The sequence below is a fragment of the Bufo bufo genome, chromosome 5 (assembly GCF_905171765.1).
Source record: "Bufo bufo chromosome 5, aBufBuf1.1, whole genome shotgun sequence".
Taxonomy (NCBI): Eukaryota; Metazoa; Chordata; class Amphibia; order Anura; family Bufonidae; genus Bufo; species Bufo bufo.
The window spans coordinates 301,967,446-301,978,241 of record NC_053393.1 but is presented as its reverse complement, the minus strand read 5'-3'; positions in this window follow the sequence as shown (position 1 = coordinate 301,978,241).

The window sequence follows — 10,796 nt, the reverse complement described above, 5'->3', positions numbered from 1 at the left end:
GGGCATCTCGTCTACCTCGCAAATAGGTTCAGCTATAGCTCTTTGGGACTGGTAGACGTATGGAGGACACTAAATCCCACTGTTAAGGATTATTCTCACTACTCGGTAGCCCACAGATCCTATCAGAGACTTGACTACTTGTTTGTACCTACTTATAAACTGACCTCATGCATTAATGCCTCTATTGGTACTTTGCTATTGTCGAACCATGCTCCGGTGTTTGTAGAGATGGGTTTTGAGTCAGTGCCTAAACCTATGGCAAATTGGAGGCTCAATGAAACATTGCTGGACTCGCCGAAGCATGTTCAGAAAGCTGCAGGAAAGCTAGAGGAATATTTCCAGCTTAATGCAACTCCGGATGTTGCACAAGGCATGGTTTGGGAGGCCCATAAGGCTGTGATAAGAGGTCATTTTATAAGTTTGGGTTCCTTCCTTAAAAAGAAAAGAGAAGAACAGGTGTCATCCCTAACAAAGAAAATACAGGCTTTAGAAACTTCTCATAAAAAAAAAACTATCTGAGGATGTTATGATACAGTTGAATCAAACACGCTCTTCCCTCAAAAATATCCTGAACCAAAGAACGGCTAAGCTTTTTCTTTCTGCGCGCTTTAAATATTATGCGCATGGAGATAAAGCTTCGAAATTCTTACTCTCACAGATTAAAAAGAGGAAGGCTAAATCATACATACAAAAGATACACACAACAACATCCTCACTAGCTAGGAATACAGAACAAATAGCGGTACGGTTCAAAGAATTTTATGAGGCACTATATAATATCCGTTCCAACGATACATTACAAAATAGAGAACAGAGATCAAAAAGGATTGATGATTGGATAGCATCTCTGAATCTCCTCACACTTGGAGACCAACAGGTCGCTTCTCTACTAAAACCATTTACATTACAAGAGGTAATGGAAGTAGTTAAATCAATCCCGATGCATAAAAGTCCGGGCCCTGATGGCCTCCCAATGGTTTATTACCGTAAGTTTCAGAGGGTTCTTCTTCCACAATTTTTAGCGTTATGTAATGACACGTTCAGAGGGCAACCTCTGTCAGAACAGATGTTGATGGCTCACATCACTATTATCCCTAAAGAAGGAAAGGATGAGACGATCTGTGCCAGTTATAGGCCCATATCTCTCTTAAATAATGATTTGAAAATGTTTGCCAAACTCTTGGCGCTTAGGCTAAAACCATTATTGCCAAACCTTATAAATAGCGAACAAGTTGGATTTGTAGCGGGGAGAGAAGGTAGAATGAACACTACTCGTCTAATCAACATCATTCAGTACGCATGTAGCCGTTCTGTACCTTTAATACGGCTGGGGACAGACGCTGAAAAAGCGTTTGACCGTATAGACTGGCTGTTTATGCAGAAGGCCTTGACAAAATTCAAAATCCCTGCAGATTTTGTCAACGCTATTATGGCTATATATTCCAAGCCTTCTGCTAAAGTAGTGGCCAATGGCACACTCTCTCCCCCACTGCAGATTTCCAATGGGACGAGACAGTGATGTCCTCTGTCACCCTTGCTATTTGTCTTGACAGTTGAGTGTCTATTTCAGGCAATAAGACAAGATGACAGAATACGGGGTATTGGGCTACAGGGGGTTCACCACCAGTTGGCGGCGTTTGCTGATGACTTATTGGTATTAATTACAAATCCAGATGAAGCCTTTATGGCTATACAGTCCTTATTTGATCTTTTTGGGGATCTATCTAATTTCTTGATTAACCCCACAAAGTCTCAGGTTTAAAATGTGACATTAGACATCCAGTGGCAGAAAAGACTAGAGCTCAATACCCTGTATCAATGGTCGGCTTCAAGCCTGAAGTTTTTGTGCATTAAGCTTACATCTGATCCTACCCGGATATATGATGAGAACTATCGAGGCCTATCTGATGACATTAGTCGTATGCTGGACTCATGGGAAATACCATTCATTTCCTGGTTCGGCAGACGCTCATTAATCAAAACCATTATATTGCCCAAAGTTTTATATCTCCTCCAAACTCTCCCTATTTCCCTACCTCGTTCCTTTTTTGCCAAAATAGAGTCGATTCTCTCTAAGTTTTTATGGAATAAAAAGAGACCCAGACTTACAAAACAATATACTACTTTACCTGTCAAGCAAGGGGGTATGGAGGTACCGGACTTTTATGGATACTACTTGGCGGTTCACGGGATGAGATGTTTAGAATGGCTGCGCTACCAGGGAGACAGACTGGATATTCAGTCTGAGTTTGCTATTAGTCAATCTGCAATGCGGCCTCTACTTTTACATGGAAAATATGTAACTGAAACATGTATTATAAACCCCATTACAAAAAATATGGTACGACTGTGGAGACAAAAATTGAATGCCCACTTTCTCACTGCCACAATTTCCCCTTTGACACAACTGAGAGATATCCTACAAGATGCATCCCTACAATTTATACAAACTCTACCTGAAAAGGCAAAAGCTTTTACCACACCAGTGGTGGACTTATTAGACGCTTGGGGCACACTGAGAAAGGAGTGGGATAAAGGGGACAATATTTCCTCTTTATCTTTTCTACAAAGATCATACATAAGAGACTACTTAAAACCAATGACACCAATAAATAAGATAGACCCAACAAGGTTTGAGAAAATGGCCCTCCAGAAACAGGAACCTGTTAAAAAAATCTCTATACTGTACTCTATCATACTTACATTTACAAGCCCGGAGATTAACCCATATCTAGCGAAATGGGAATCAGACTTATGTTTAGATAGGGGTAATAGTTCCCTGCTCAGGTGTCTTTCAATGACCCCGAAGATCTCAACTTGCGTGAGATTACAAGAAATTTACTTTAAAATACTAACCAGATGGTATTACACGCCAGATATTTTGCATAAGATGTATCCCGAGGTCAGTGAGAGATGCTGGAGATGCAAAAGGGAAATAGGCACCTTTTTTCACATCTGGTGGCAGTGTGAGGTAATTTAAAAATATTGGGAACAGATATGCTCAACAGTCACAAAGATTTGTAAGATTCAAGTACAGCCGTCTCCGCAGATTTGTCTATGAAATTTATTGGACCAAATAAAATCCTTAGGTACCACTAAACGTCTCATCTCGCAATTGTTTGCAGCTGCTCGGGTGCTAGTTGCAGTTAAATGGCGAGATACATCCCCTCCCTCACTGGGAAATTGGGAACTCAGATGTGATGATATATATAGGATGGAACAATTGGTGGGCTGAGAGAATAGATCCACCAATGTGTTCCAAAAAGTATGGAGCCCTTGGGTAACATATAGAGGCTTCCAACCCACATAAGGGAATATCTACATCTTCTCCCCCTATGGCCTAGGAGGTTACAAGATCTACTCTTAGGGAAATGCTGAAACGTATGCTGCAATCATCCATCCCCCCCCCCACTCCTATTCCTTCCCTCCCCTTTTTCCTTTTATGTTTTATTGATGTGTTTTTCTATCGCTTTACAAGTGCAAAAAGATGTCCTATAATGCATAAGATGTCATTCATGCTTACATTGACGATTGCAAAATGATATGCCATGTCTTTGCACTTTTGAGACAAATATGAACAATAAAAATTGTTTGAACATAGATGGTCAGCTCAGCAGCAGATTCTCACCCCTAATGTTTTAGAAGGTCAGATTAGCAGCAAACCCTCACCCCTAATTTTTTTTTATGGTCAGCGCAGCAGCAGACCCTCACCCCTAATGTTTTAGATGGTCAGATCAGCAGAAGGCCCTCACCCCTAATGTTTTAGAGGGTCACCAGCAGGACCTTGCTCCTAATGTTTTTGAGGGTCACCAGCAGGCCATCAATCATAATTTTTCAAGGGTGTGTATGATGCCCTCCTTTATGTGTAATAAAGGTTGTATTGGAGTGCCGGTTCCTTGTAATTTTTGGCAGCCCTTTCACCTAGTGCATAGGCTATATGAGTGTAGGAATCCCACTACCTGAACAATTCAATCACTAAGTGAATGAGGCCCTCCTTTATGTGATATACAGGTTGTATCGGAGTGCCTCTTCCTTGTAATTTTTGGCAGCACTTGCACTTTATATGCAAGTAAATATGCAGGAAAGAATGTTTCCTAACAATTTTTCCTCTAAAATCGATTTTATCTTCGGTGTTTTCCATCAATTTTTGACCTTTTCATGTGAACCAGACACCCTCTCCTCTTCAGAGCAGGGGATGCCTGGTTTAATGCTCGGGTTCTCCCATTGACTTCAATTGTGCTCGGTGCTCGGTAGAGCACCCGAGCATCCCAAAGTATTCTACTTGAGCACCCGAGCACTTTGGTGCTCAATCAACACTAATCTTGACGTCTCCAAAGCATTTGACACTATACCCCATAAAAGGTTAGTATATAAAATGAGAATGCTTGGACTGGGAGAAAATCTCTATATGTGGATAAGTAGCTGGCTCAGTGAAAGAAAACAGAGGGTGGATCTTGTAGAAGGCTTGCACAGTAAAATATACATTTTTGCAGATGACACTAAACTGTGTAAAGTAAATAACACTGAAGAGGACAGTATACTGCTACAGATAGATCTGAATAGATTGGAGGCTTGGGAAGAAAAGTGGCAGATGAGGTTTAACACTGACACATGTAAGGTTATGCACATGGGAAGGAATAATGCCATTTACACATACATGCTAAATGGTAAAGCACTGGGTAACATTGACATGAAAAAGGACTTAGGAATTTTAGTAAACAGCAAACTAAGCAGTAGAAACCAGTGTCAGGCAGCTGCTGCCAATGCTAATAAGATAATTGGTTGCATCAAAAGAGGCATAGATGACCATGATAAGAACATAGTCCTGCCACTTTAAAAATCACTAGTAAGACCACACATGGAGTACTGTGTACAGTTCTGGGTTCCTGTGAACAACACAGATATAGTAGGGCTGGAGAGGTTGCAGAAAAGGGCAGCTAAAGTAATAACTGGAATGGGTGGACTGCAGTATCCAGAAAGATTATCAAAATTAGGGTTATTCACTTTAGGGTACTTTCACACTAGCTTCCGATATTGAGCTCCATCTCAGTTTTATCCTAATGCATTCTGAATGGAGAGCATTCCATTCAGGATGCATTAGGATCTAGCATTAATTTACATTGAAGTGTATTAGTGCCGGATCCGGCATTACGTGTTCCAACAAAACGGATCCGGCTTTGCATGCGCAGACCTTTAAAAATGCAAAAAATAAATTAATACCAGATCCTTTTTTCCGGATGACACCGAAGAGACAGATCCGGTATTTCAATGCATTTGTCAGACAGATCCGCATCCGGATCCGTCTGACAAATGTCATCAGTTTGCGTCCGGATTGCTGGATCCGGCTGGCAGTTCCGGCGACAGAACTGCCTGCCGGAATCCTCTGCCACAAGTGTCAAAGTACCCTTAGAAAGAAGAAAACTAAGGGAAGATCTAATAACTATGTATAAATATATCAGGTGCTAGTAAAGAGATCTCTCCCATCATTAGTTTATTCCCAGGACTGTTACTGTAACGAGGGGACATCCTCTGTGTCTAAGGTTTGTACACAAAGAATAGGCATGCGGACAAGAATAGGCATTTCTATAGGGGTGTGTTGCGGATCCGCAATTTGCGGGTCCACAACACAGCACGGATGTGTGAATGCAGCCTAATTAACTTTTTTTTTTTTTCTTGCCTTCCTCTGGATCAACTTGCAGGATTACAAGCTGAACTGGATGGAAAGATGTCATTTTTCAGACTTATAAACTGTTACTATGTTACTATATGTGTATCTTATATGTTCTTTCCCAGAAAAATAATATAAATACTAGGAGACCAGAGAATCCAACTTTTAGAGCAACTGGAGGAACTTTGATTTATGACAAATTATTCTTGTCTTAATCAAATTTTTTTTTTTTAATTGGCGAATTGGACCTGAAACAAATTTCAACAAATTTTCTCATCTTTACTTCCAACTAGACACTGACCCTATACAAACAGCCAAGTCAACACCGGATTGGCTTAGGGACAACTTTGCGAATGTCCTTGAGTGGCCCAGCCATAGTGCTAACTCAAATCCAATCGAACAATTCTGTAGGGATCTGAAAATGTCATTTCACCAATACTTTGCATCAAATCTGACATAGCTTGAGAGGATTTGCAGAGACAAATGGCAGTAAAATGCCAAATCCAGGTGTACAAACCTTGTGGCATCATATCCAAGAATAATGGAGGATGTACAAGTGCATGATTAAGGAGAAAATTTTAGTGAATTTAAGTTAGTCTTAAAACTTTCCAAATGCACTACATATTTTGACTAAAGTTACTCTCAAGCTGATAAAAAGGAATACAAGCACTATGAAGTAAAATGTAAATATATTTATCCATGTGTTTTATTTAGTTTATTGAACCAACAAACAACATTCCCTAATTAAATCTGACAGAAAAAAAACTTGTAGGTACAGAAGAGTCCCACAGTGTTATGGGGTCATGCATCTCAAAGGTTAAATAATGGTCATGTGTGTGTATTACTACTATTAAGCTGAAGGGTTGTAATTAGAGATGAGTGAATCGAAGCTGACAAAGTAGAATTCCTTTACGAATTTCCGGAAAAATTTTGATTTGCACCGAATGCGAATTTCCTCGTGCTTTTTAGTAACTTTTTCTAAAATGGCTGCTGCACGTGAGGGAATATGGAGAAAGTAAGTCTGGGAAGGTGGGATCACCCATACTGACATGCATGCAGCCAATCAGCAGCCAGCCAGCCTTGTGATGCCACAGCCGTATAAATACGGGAGCAATCTTAGATTCTGCCATTTACCAGCATACTTAGTACAGGGAGAGACGTGTCTGCAGGCGCTAGGGACAGTGATAGAAAAATTGTCATTGTGCTAAAAAAAAAAAAAGATTTACAAGTGCAGGGAAAGATTATTCAAGGTGTAGGAAAAGGATAGGGAGTACTCATTGCACTGCATTTTTGTTGAACAGGATTCAGTCGGGGAGGTGACAGCCTGGGTAGTAGGAACATTCCTATTACACCTTGCAGCAATGACTGGCCATACAAATTGCCATTATACAGCTCTGTAATTCCATCAAACCGTTCTTATTAGGGTGCAAGTGCTGTTTGATACAAGCATTAACAGGGTTTATTACAAGGAAATATTTCTACATTTTATTTGCCCTTGTGCGGTGCAGTTATATGTACTAAAGCATTTTTTGGCTTGTATTAGTGGGAAAAAAGGGCTTATTAGTATAGTTGAGCGAACACCTGGATGTTCGGGTTCGAGAAGTTCGGCCGAACTTCCCGAAAATGTTCGGGTTCGGGATCGGAACTCGACCCGAACTTCGCCCCGAACCCCATTGAAGTCAATGGGGACCCGAACTTTTTGACACTAAAAAGGCTGTAAAATAGCCCAGGAAAGGGCTAGAGGGCTGCAAAAGGCAGCAAAATGTAGGTAAATACCCTGCAAACAAATGTAAATAGGGAAATGAATTAAAATAAATAAATAAATAAAAATTAACCAATATCAATTGGAGAGAGGTCCCATAGCAGAGAATCAGGCTTCATGTCACCCACCACTGGAACAGGCCACTGTCAGATATTTAGGCCCCGGCACCCAGACAGAGGAGAGAGATCCCATAGCAGAGAATCAGGCTTCATGTCACCCACCACTGGAAAAGGCGACTGTGAGATATTTAGGCCCCGGTACACAGACAGAGGAGAGAGGTCTCATAGCAGAGAATCAGGCTTCATGTCATAGCAGAGAATCAGGCTTCATGTCACCCACCACTGGAACAGGCCACTGTCAGATATTTAGGCCCCGGCACCCAGACAGAGGAGAGAGGTCCCATAGCAGAGAATCAGGCTTCATGTCATAGCAGAGAATCAGGCTTCATGTCACCCACCACTGGAACAGGCCACTGTCAGATATTTAGAATATAATTATTATTTTTTTTGGCACAAGTTAGCGGAAATTGATTTTTATATTTTTTCTCACAAAGTCTCCCATTCCGCTAACTTGGGACAAAAATTTCAATCTTTCATGGACTCAATATGCCCCTCACGGAATACCTTGGGGTGTCTTCTTTCCAAAATGGGGTCACATGTGGGGTATTTATACTGCCCTGGCATTCTAGGGGCCCTAAAGCGTGAGAAGAAGTCTGGAATATAAATATTATTTTTGACACAAGTTAGTGGAATATGAGACTTTGTAAGAAAAAATAAATAATTTCCGCTAACTTGGGCCAAAAAAATGTCTGAATGGAGCCTTACAGGGGGGTGATCAATGACAGGGGGGTGATCAATGACAGGGGGGTGATCAGGGAGTCTATATGGGGTGATCACCCCCCTGTCATTGATCACCCCCCTTTAAGGCTCCATTCAGATGTTCGTATGTGTTTTGCGGATCCGATCCATGTATCCGTGGATCCGTAAAAAACATACGGACATCTGAATGCAGCCTTACAGGGGGGTGATCAATGACAGGGGGGTGATCAGGGAGTCTATATGGGGTGATCACCCCCATGTCATTGATCACCCCCCTATAAGGCTCCATTCAGATGTCCGTATGTGTTTTGCGGATCCGATCCATGTTTCCGTGGATCCGTAAAAAACATACGGACATCTGAATGCAACCTTACAGGGGGGTGATCAATGACAGGGGGGTGATCAGGGAGTCTATATGGGGTGATCACCCCCTGTCATTGATCATCCCCCTGTAAGGCTCCATTCAGACGTCCGTATGTGTTTTGCGTATCCGATCCATGTATCAGTGGATCCGTAAAAATCATACAGACGTCTGAATGGAGCCTTACAAGGGGGTGATCAATGACAGGGGGGTGATCAATGACAGGGGGGTGATCAGGGAGTCTATATGGGGTGATCACCCCCCTGTAAGGCTCCATTCAGACGTCTGTATGTGTTTTGCGGATCCGATCCATGTATCCGTGGATCCGTAAAAAACATACGGACATCTGAATGCTGCCTTACAGGGGGGTGATCAATGACAGGGGGGTGATCAATGACAGGGGGGTGATCAGGGAGTCTATATGGGGTGATCACCCCCTGTCATTGATCACCATAGAAACATAGAAACATAGAATGTGTCGGCAGATAAGAACCATTTGGCCCATCTAGTCTGCCCAATATACTGAATACTATGGATAGCCCCCGGCCCTATCTTATATGAAGGATGGCCTTATGCCTATCCCATGCATGCTTAAACCCCTTCACTGTATTTGCAGCTACCACTTCTGCAGGAAGGCTATTCCATGCATCCACTACTCTCTCAGTAAAGTAATACTTCCTTATATTACTTTTAAACCTTTGCCCCTCTAATTTAAAACTGTATCCTCTTGTGGTAGTTTTTCTTCTTTTAAATATGCTCTCTTCCTTTACCGAGTTGATTCCCTTTATGTATTTAAAAGTTTCTATCATATCCCCTCTGTCTCTTCTTTCTTCCAAGCTATACATATTAAGGTCCTTTAACCTTTCCTGGTAAGTTTTATCCTGCAATCCATGTACTAGTTTAGTAGCTCTTCTCTGAACTCTCTCTAGAGTATCTATATCCTTCTGGAGATATGGCCTCCAGTACTGCGCACAATACTCCAAGTGAGGTCTCACCAGTGTTCTGTACAGCGGCATAAGCACTTCACTCTTTCTACTGCTTATACCTCTCCCTATACATCCAAGCATTCTGCTGGCATTTCGTGCTGCTCTATTACATTGTCTTCCCACCTTTAAGTCTTCTGAAATAATTACTCCTAAATCCCTTTCCTCAGATACTGAGGTCAGGACTGTGTCAAATATTCTATATTCTGCCCTTGGGTTTTTACGCCCCAGGTGCATTATCTTGCACTTATCCACATTAAATTTCAGTTTCCAGAGTTCTGACCATTCTTCTAGTTTTCCTAAATCCTTTTCCATTTGGCGTTTCCCTCCAGGAACATCAACCCTGTTACATATCTTTGTGTCATCAGCAAAAAGACAAACCTTACCAGCGAGGCCTTTTGCAATATCACTTATGAAGATATTAAACAAAATCGGTCCTAGTACAGATCCCTGTGGAACCCCACTGGTAACATTACCTTGTTTTGAATGTTCTCCATTGACTACAACCCTCTGTTGTCTGTCACTCAGCCACTGCCTAATCCACTCAACAATATGGGAGTCCATGCTCAATGACTGCAGTTTATTGATAAGTCTTCTATGTGGGACAGTGTCAAAAGCCTTACTAAAATCTAGATATGCGATGTCTACTGCACCTCCACCGTCTATTATTTTATTCACCCAATCAAAAAAATCTATAAGATTTGTTTGACATGATCTCCCTGAAGTAAACCCATGTTGTTTTTCATCTTGTAATCCATGGGATTTTAGATGTTCCACAATCCTATCCTTTAATAGGGTTTCCATTAATTTGCCTACTATTGATGTCAGACTCACTGGTCTATAGTTGCTCGATTCCTCCCTACTACCTTTCTTGTGAATGGGCACGAAATTTGCCAATTTCCAATCTTCCGGGACGACTCCTGTTACTAATGATTGGTTAAATAAATCTGTTAACGGTTTTGCCAGCTCACCACTAAGCTCTTTTAATAATTTTGGGTGTATCTCATCAGGCCCCTGTGACTTATCTGTCTTCACCTTAGACAGCAAACTTAGAACATCTTCCTCTGTAAAGATACATGCATCAAACGATTTAATAGTCATTCTTTCTAGTGGAGGTCCTTCTCCTTTTTCTTTTGTAAAAACTGAACAGAAGTATTCATTAAGGCAGTCGGCTAGCCCTTTATTCTCTTCTACATACCTTCCG